Here is a 10000-nt window from a genome sequence, read left to right as displayed (position 1 = left end):
GATATTGAAATATTCAAGATAGATAGTAGGTTAGGCAGGGCACCAATCACCCGTTGAGATACTACCACTAGTGAGGTATTGGGTCCTTCGGTTGGCCAGACAGTATTACATTGGATCCCTTTCTGTGGTTACGGTTAATTTTTCCTTTACCTACACATACAATAAATAGTCTGCCCTATTCTTTACACATTCTCTTCTATCCACATACACTCGACAGCAATGAGATTACCAAACAATTCTTCTTCATCTAAAGGATTAACTACTGCACTGTATTTGTTCAGTGGCTACTTTCACCTTGGTAAGGTTAGAAAAGACCCTTTAGCTATGGTAAGCAGCTCTTCTAGGAGGACAGTCTAAAATCAAACCATTATTCTCTAGTTTTGGGTAGTGCCATAGCCTCTGTACTATGGTCTTCCTCTGTGTTCTCTTACTTAATGTAAACTCGGGCACACTATTCTATCTTATTTCTCTTCCTCTTGTTTTTTTAAAGGTTTTTTTATAGTTTATATAGGAAATATTTATTTTGTTATTGCTGCTGTTCTTGAAATATTTTATTTTTCCTTGCTTCCTTTCCTCACTGGGCTATTTTCCCTGTTTGAGCCCTTGGGCTTACAGCATTCTGCTTTTCTAACTAGGGTTTTAGTTTAATAATAATAATAATAATAATAATAATAATAATAATAATAATAATAATAATAATAATAATAATAAATAGGTTTACTGGTTAAGGGAATCTGTCAAAACTGCCAGTTCAATTAGTAGAAAATGGGCAACTGTGACTTTATTCTTACTTTTATGAATTACATTTGTCTAATATGCATATCCAATGAGGGACGCCATTGTTTGAGAATCAAAGATGGCCGCCACCATTAAAGATGATCCAGGAAATCACTTTTCTTCAAGATTTCTCGATAACCCATAGTTAAACTGCCTATGATTCATAGTATTTGAGGTCTTTAAAAGAAAATTGAATGATAGCCATCCCTTATGAAATTAAGATGGGTAGCCTACTGGATGTTTATATAAGAAATATGGACCTAGCCAAAGCGTAGGCTTATTAGCAAGGTAAAATAAGGTTATAGGGTTTTAAGGTTCCCTTTATCTATCTCAGGTTCGTTGAAGCATTGTTGAATGAAGTCCGTGGCTGTTGAATTTATAGAATAGAAAATACATAGAAGGTTATGCCTATTTGAAGGTAGGGTGACTCTTAAGATTACCCTTGTTTTGAATGGTATTTTTCCAAATGGATTCATGATCTACCAAATTAAAGAATTTTATATTTTAAACAGTATGGAATTGTTGCAAAGGTAGAAGTTCTTTCTCCAGAGGATCTTTGCAAATCAATTATACGTGAAAGTTGTACAGAATTCTAAAAATAGTCTTATGCAGATATTGAGTGTATAGCTCAAATGGTAGTAGGGACTGATTTTGAGAAATCCTAGGAAATCAAACGTATACAATGATTAACGCACACTACTTAATCTCAGAGATTTAAAATTCTGAATATCTATAATAAGATAACCATGGCCTCTAATAATGATTTGAAAGGGAATTTGAAAATAATACTTCATTGACGATCAAATGGTCCAAAAGCTGAGTCCTCTTACACCTCCAAATTTGATGTCAAGAGAGTAGAAGCAAATAGGAGTAAGGAGAAGTCAGTCAGTGAGCCACCACCATTGAACAGACTTAGATGATCAAATGAAGCATTTTTAAAATGTTAAAAGCATTTAATATTTTTTGGTGATATCTGCACACTTGAATGTAATCCGCGCATTTCATCTCGTTATTGTCTACATTAACTGACATTTTTCAGGGAACCCATTATTGATATATGTATAAAGCAAGAGGATTCATGGGAAAGATATGTGAAGCTGTGATTAATGAGATAATGAGCAACTTACATCATACTGATGGGCACTATCATGATGAAAAATATTCATACATGGAAGGCCATATTCTGCTAAAAGTGAAGTGGAATCTCAAGAGGCTTTTGGGAAGATGGTAACCGAATTGACAAATTTGTCAAGGGACATACCAAGGATATGCTCATCTCTAGATATCTACAAGGTTTTTCTTAATAATGGAGGAACTCTGAAGCGCAGGGCATCTGTATCAACCATGTAGATATTTCAATGTTGAACTTTTCTTTTTCTCATGAACTATCATGTATACTTATTTTTTATGATTGGTCATCTTATGTCATGAACCTTGCTGACGACGAAAGTAGCAATGATAAAGATTTTATGCTTAAAGCCACCAGCACACAGATTATACAGGAATGTAAGGAGTTGATACATAATGCAGACACTTATAATGCTTGTATGAGTAAGGATAACACCAATAAATAGCTTTAGTAGTCTTACATTAGCACAGCTTCTAGATTATCTTAGTCCTGAAAAATAAAACCAACTGCCAATTACACTAACAAATAATATTACAACATGTATGTTAAAAAAAAAAGAACTCTATAGAACATACTCAGTGTGCTTCTTGGAAAGAAGCATCTTATCGTATTGCTTTACTCATTTGTTTTTTACTGGTCACATAAGGATGTAAAATGCTTCAAGTTCTGAAAAAGCTACTTGTCAAGGTCAGGAGTCCATCAACTAGAAGCAGTGTATGCTGAACCATTCTGATGCTTCAAAGGAAGCTTGACATAATGCCACCTACATTTAGGTCCAATGATAACTGCAAAATTTATAATGAATAAACTTTGCTCAAATGAAAGACGACTTTTCTTTCATTGTACATGTTATGCAAATGCAAAGGCAACTAACAAAAACTAAATCCAAAGTGACCGAGCCCATCATTCAAACAGCTTAGCTATTGGTATTAACACTGCCAAGAAATGTAGACAGGAAAAAAGGAAGACGAAAATGGACGAAAAAGGCTCATCATCATTTGGGACTTACACCATTCAAAAGTACTGGCTAGCAATAAATGTATTGCCGATCACAAAGATAGTGATTAGAAGCACTATCAGGTGCGGACAGTTTTTGCAAGGAAATATCTTAGAAAAAGTTTGAATTGGCTCAATATTGACACATTGAGAACAAAAACCAATATATGCATAGCACCAGGGGATTAGCATCCAAAAAAAAAAAATTTTTATATCACAAAGCCTGCTAGACAAAGCAGGTTTTCTAAGGGCAGCGAAAAGCCAGTACACGTTGAAGCAAAACAGGCCGCAGAGAGCCCTTGCTAGAGCGTGCAAATCTCCTCGAGGTGATTAACCCCATTGAGGTCCTATCACAGAACCAATCCTATCTATCTGTCAATGGATCTAATAGCCTTTGGGAAACAGAAAAATAAAAGGGAAATAAGATATCCATATGTGCAAACAAAAAAACAACAATAAAACTTCCAGGCAAGACTGTGTATTTGAAGGAGACAAAAGACTTGTTACAAACTGATTGTCTTGAATAGGTCCAGCAGACATTAACCGAAAAAAAGACCATTGGAAACCTATAGTTCATAGTGACAACCAGAGTCTTTTTCTTCTAGATGATACATTTTGTAATTCCTGAACAAATCAAAGTTGACATATCTCCTTTGGAAACAGCAGAAATTACAGAGGAAGATCTCCAGCCAATAAGGGGAGATAGACAACACATCAGATGTTATAAGTCGCAGAATCGCTCCGGTAGACGGAAAGGTTCTTTGCAAAAGATGACCATGAAGTCTCATTGAAGGGTATTCTTGTTATTTTGACATAGAGGGGTGACTTTTTAAAGCGTGCTACCAGGGATAACATAAAGCAAGGAATTATGAATGCATTAAGTGATATGTTAATTGTACAATTCTCTATGTAGCACTAGTTATGAAGTTGACTCTAAACGTCTTGCCATCGCAATCATAATGCTCAAAATTACACAGTATTCTAGAAGTTTTATTTCAGCTCTGAGCAGATTGTGGAATGATTTTTATTAATCAGGTAGTTGAGTTGGTGAACTTCCGAACTTCAAATTTGAAGAGAATGTGTTTATTTTGAAGAGGCTGACATAAGTCTCTCCTCCTAGGACAAGTATGATAGATCTGTCTTTGTGTTGTTACTAATTTTAAGAGGTTTCATATTCTTTATTCATTACTTCGTAAATAGTTAATTTATTACCTTATTTCCTTTCCTTACTGTGCTACTTTTCCCTGTTGGAGGCCCTGGGTTTATAGTATCCTATTTTCCAACACGGGTTGTAGTGTAGCTAATAATAATAATAATAATAATAATAATAATAATAATAATAATAATATAATAATAATAATAATAATAAAGAGCACAAATTCAGCATCAGGTCAGAGATGATGCTAACACAAAACACATCCCAATTAGCATGTTGTTTTTATTTAATATGATGAAGATTGACCTTGAAAGGTAAATTACATCACACACTTGTTATCATCTCTTTTAGTCATACTAGGACCAATAAAGACGTGCTATTAAAGGATAACAATCATCAAGAGGATAAACTATTGATTACCAGTCTATCCTGTCACCACAGAGATACATTTCGGATGAATAGATGATTCTCTTCTCCCCAGACTTATACAGTATGTCCTAAGGTTACTCATAGCTAACTACAACCTCTTGCTAAAGAACTGAACCATTTCTATGGCATCTGGGGTTATTGGGATAAAGCCAGTATGGAGACAGTATAGGGTCAGAAAGAGCAAATGCTCTGTCAGCCGTCTTGCATGATCTCTTTGGCTGAGAACACTGGACAATTCTTTCATATAGGCCAGGGTGGTCTCACTACAGGCCCGCGAGGGATTTTTTGTGGCCCTCCAACACTGACCTAATTATGCAGTATGATTTAATGTGTCGAAACCTTACTGGCCCTAAAATGATTCCTCCTGAATACTGAATAAAGAAAAAAAAATTATAAATAATGGAATAAGATTAAAATTACCAATTCCAGTAGACTTTCAGTACTCTCTCTCTCTCTCTCTCTCTCTCTCTCTCTCTCTCTCTCTCTCTCTCTCTCTCTCTCCATCCATACCATGCGTACAATACAAATGTTTAGTTTACTTTTGACGGTAGATAGAGTAATAATAATAACAATAACCCAATATAAATGTAACAAGAGTAATGAAAACCCACGTGAACAGAATGGGGATGGAACGCCTAATGATTCGTTTAGTTTTCTGCTTGCCTCTGATTTGCATTTAAGCACTATTTTTCATAACATCTTTCCATATTGAGTCAAAATAACAAATGAAAGTGCTCTGATATGAACAGAGCATACGATATGAAGTGGGATGAAGAAAAGTGTAGCATCAAAGAGGTTCTGTTCTTATGGAATATGTTTGAAGGCATTGTGAGACATTGCACAAGGAAAAGTATGCTCAATTTGTGGGAAAATCACAGAGTGGTATATTGAATATCTTAATGGGCAAACATCAACAGCAAATACATAGGTTACAATAACTTCTGAAAACCACAAACAGGTAGTCTTACTGCTTTATAAAAAGTTACTTTGGTGCTTATGAGACATAGAAAATCCTTTAGGAGTGGAGAATTAATAAAGCAGTGTTCAGTAAAAAAGCACAAGAGTATTTTGAAGAAAAATTACCCGGTATTAAAGAAATTTGAAAGTGTGTCATTCGCTTACCAAAGAGTTGTAAGAAGAGTGAATGAATTTGATCAGCATGTTTCCATGAAACTTAAAACTAAAATGAAACATAGCAAATACTTTTCACTGGATTTGGATGACAGCACTGATGTAAATGACACAAGCCAGTTACTCATATTTGCCGGCACCATTAACGAATATTTTGTGGTACACGAAGAACTTGTAAAGATGCAGTAATTGAATGATGACAGCAGCAGTTCTGAAATAAACGTTTCCCTCAATTCCGTGGTCAATGAATATGGAGGGTTTAAAATATTTTCCTGCATTATAAGTGATAGTAGGGAAGCTAGGGTTAGCAGTAATGTGGGATTAGTTGGTCTTTTAAAGAAAAATGGAGTGCAATGCATCACACTGCACTGCATTATTCACCTAGAGCCTTATAAATCAAATATTGCAGATGAGTAATGCATTGATAATTAATGCCATTATTGTGAACTTAATCAGAGGCGGAAATATATCCTTAGGCATAGAAAATTTATATCAATCGTGGAAAAACTAAACATAGAGTACAGTGACCTGCACTATATAGAATTTCTATAAAACCATCATATTAGTCATTCAAAACAGTGCTAAATTCAGCTACACGATAAAGACTTTCTTTGCTCCCAAGCAATTCTTACAGAAGTGAATGCCCACCAGAACGTACTAAACATGAACCTACAACAAGGAAAACTGGAGACTGTGTCCTAATTAATTGAACATATTGACTCTCTCCGTAGAAAGCTGCAAGTTTTCAATGACTGTTTAAACAAAAATGATCTGATACACTTCATTTCTGGCCATGACTTTAACAAAAATTAAGGAACATACTTCTTATCCTTTTTGAAAAACTTGAAGAGTTATATGGTGAATTTGAGACAAGATATATATATATATATATATACATGCATATATATACATATATATATATATATATATATACATTCATGCATATATATATATATATATATATGTATATATATATATATATATATATGAATATATATATTTATATATATATATATATATATATAAATATATATATTCATATATATATATATATATATATACATATATATATATATATATATATGGTTGTGTGCGTAGATTTACTTTCATTGTACATTATTTTGAAGTTAGAAAGTATTACTAAAGACTAGTACCTGAGTCGTATATACCCGTTTTTCTCTTTCTATATCATATGTATTTTAATCATGATTTGAAGTTGAATATTAACAGAACTATATAAGCTTTGAATGTTTAATCTTTACCTTTAGTGTGGGGGAAAATTTTATGACACGATTAGGAAACTCTTCAAGCGATGCATCTACTTACTTGTAAAAAAAAATCACTTATATCAAGGAAATGAATCCTCTCCCCTTGGGGGAAGGTGCTTTCTCCCCTTCAGTTACTGCACCAGGAATTATAATTCTAATATTGATCTTCCTTTCTGGCCCGTGCCATCAAGGATTTCATGCAATGTGGTCCCTGCGATGGAAAAGGTTGGACCACACTGATATAGGCAGAGCGACCTGGCTGCAAGTCTCTAGAATATGAAAATATAAAGAGATGTAACCAGACTTCTGCAGATGCTTTCAACGAGGTGAAAATCACCAGAACTATATTGACCACTCTGGCTACCTTTTTCTGTTTAGTCTACTCCTCCTAAGGCATATGCATCAAGATCATCTTGGAACTGTGGTTGCATCTCCACTCCTTGCATATGACAGAAATTGACAAGCTTCTACCCTTGGATCTCAGAGACATGCCTGGGAGTCCATATCCTTGACAGAGTGTGGGGACAGGCTATCATTGCTCAACATGTTCTTCAGTTGGATCCCTGCAGAATGGTTACTATAAAATCCAATGTTGAAACCACCATGACAGATGCACATCCATGGCCAAAGGCTATCATTGACATGGTTAGCTACAAAGCAAAACTGACAGTGTTTGTACCAAATGTTCTTTTAGAACAGAAAAAATATACTGCAATAATCTAACCTAGTGTTCGAATAATGATGACGCTCAAAATATGTATGAACTAATGATGAAGACGAGGGTGATGATATTAAGTAAAGACCCGTTGCTTGACTAAAAGATTAAATAAATTTTTTGTCATAAGGGGCATATTGTTTCTTAAGGGACACTTACTTAGTAGTAAACTCATGTTTGACCACTTACCAAAACATTCAACAAAGTGGAATATTTCAGTCAAATAATTTTGTGCTTGAATCTAGCGTACACATCTTAATACAATTATACTACACGAGGCGAAATTTATTATTAAGCTATCAAAATAAATTTTTTTTAGGAAATTTATAGGTTTAGATATTGACAAAGTACTTTTGCATGGCAAAGAGTTTTTTTAAAATCATAACGGAGGCCACACATGTATAAGGGCAAATTATAGCTTATAATTTGATAATTTACAAAAATATGCCGAAATTAGTGATCCTGTATATATTAATAACATGCTAACTTACTTTAAAATGTCAAGGACTTTTATCCCTCGTTAAGTGTGTCCTATCAAGTTAACACGAGCCTTAGTAAACATCCAAAGGCACAAGTCTTATTATTAATGGATGATTATTGACTCCATAGTAGATGGCACAAATATATAATTATGGACATCATCTGATCGAACATATCTTCCTTCTATATTTTTCACGAAAGGAATCCAATGAGATAATGTCATTATTTATACAAAATGACTATTGATATGAAATACGTAAAGGAAAGTTTTGTTGTTATTCATTGGGAACTAATTTCCTATTCATTAGCGTGTTCATGTAAGGGGTAAAAATCTTTGAATAATGAATACCCATAGAGGCTAAAGGGGGAAAAAAAGGGAGAATTCCTTAAATAATATATCTATTTGTGAAATGTTACAGGAAACAATGGCTGTATCATTTACCAGTTATAATATCATATCCATGTCTAGGTAGGAGTAATTATATTTGTTTTAGATTATTTCTATTTTATTTATGTCCGGTTAAGCTGGAATTTCTCCGAGGGGAAGGTGAGGGAACGATGTACTAAATTAATTAGGCAGAGGTTAGCTTTGAACATATTATTATTATTATTATTATTATTATTATTATTATTATTATTATTATTATTATTATTATTATTATTATTATTATTATTATTAAGCTAAAACCCTAGTTGAAAAAGAAAGATGCTATAAACCCATTGGTTCCAACAGGCAAAATAGCCAGTGAGAAAGGGAACAAGGAAAAATAAAATATTTGAAGAACAGTAACATATAAAATAAATATCTCCCATATAAACTATAAAAACATTAACAAAAGAAGACGAAGAGAAATAAGCTAGAATTATGTGCTCGTTTGTACCCTCAAGTAAGAGAAGTCGAACCCAAGACATTCTCTTTTTTCAAATACAATTGCAGGATTCTAATGCTGATGAACAGGAAATCATCTTAATAAGAATAAATTCTTTATTGTTGACCACTATGTAACAACAAATAGATCATAACTGGCTGGAGAAGTAATGTCGAAATCCCAATCAGTAGCTGAAACATCTTCAGTGTTATAGACAAATAATCCAATTCGTCGATAATAACCTATAACATGAGCAATTGGCCTTTGTTCTTTGGTCATTTGACGATAAAAACCAATTCATTTGTTTATATATTATAAAAAAATATGTTTGAAATTTCCTTCAGAAAAAGAATAATAAAATATTTTCACATAAATCAGAAGAATATGAAAGTTAATTCCTTTTTCCGTACTTTTTGCTCAGAAGAAAAGAAAGAGTGCTAGGCAACGCAAACGTCAATAGTGAGTTTGATGAGGTTTAATCTATGGGGGTGATTGCTCACCTCTCTCTCTCTCTCTCTCCTCTCTTCTCTCTCTCTCTCTCTCTCTCTCTCTCTCTCATATAATGAATAATACATAATCTCATTTCCTAGCATATTAAATAATATTATAACTATCATCATCATCTCACGCCTTTTGACACAAACAGTCAGCCTCTGTTAGACTTCGCAACTCGTCTCTATCTTAACCTTTTAATTCAATACCTCTCCATTTATCATCTCGTGCTTCCTGCCCCATAGTCCTCAGCCATGTAGGCCTGAGTCTTCAAACTCTTCTAACGTTTAGTGAACTAATCTCTCATTCTATCCCTCAGATAGATACTCGGAATAATCCCTCTAATAGTTGATTATCTATCCAAATATCCTTCTGGTGGATTTGTTCTCAAATGTACTAAATCTACTAGATACTGTTTCAATTCATACCATGAATCATGTTCATATAGTAACACTGTTCTCACTATACTGATGTAGTCTTATTTGTATATATAATTTCAGGCAACTTATTTTCCAAATTATACTTAATTTAGCCATTTATTTTTTATTTTATTTCAAT

This window comes from Palaemon carinicauda, chromosome 6 (assembly GCF_036898095.1).
Source record: "Palaemon carinicauda isolate YSFRI2023 chromosome 6, ASM3689809v2, whole genome shotgun sequence".
Classification (NCBI taxonomy): domain Eukaryota; kingdom Metazoa; phylum Arthropoda; class Malacostraca; order Decapoda; family Palaemonidae; genus Palaemon; species Palaemon carinicauda.
This window is presented reverse-complemented; position numbering follows the sequence as displayed.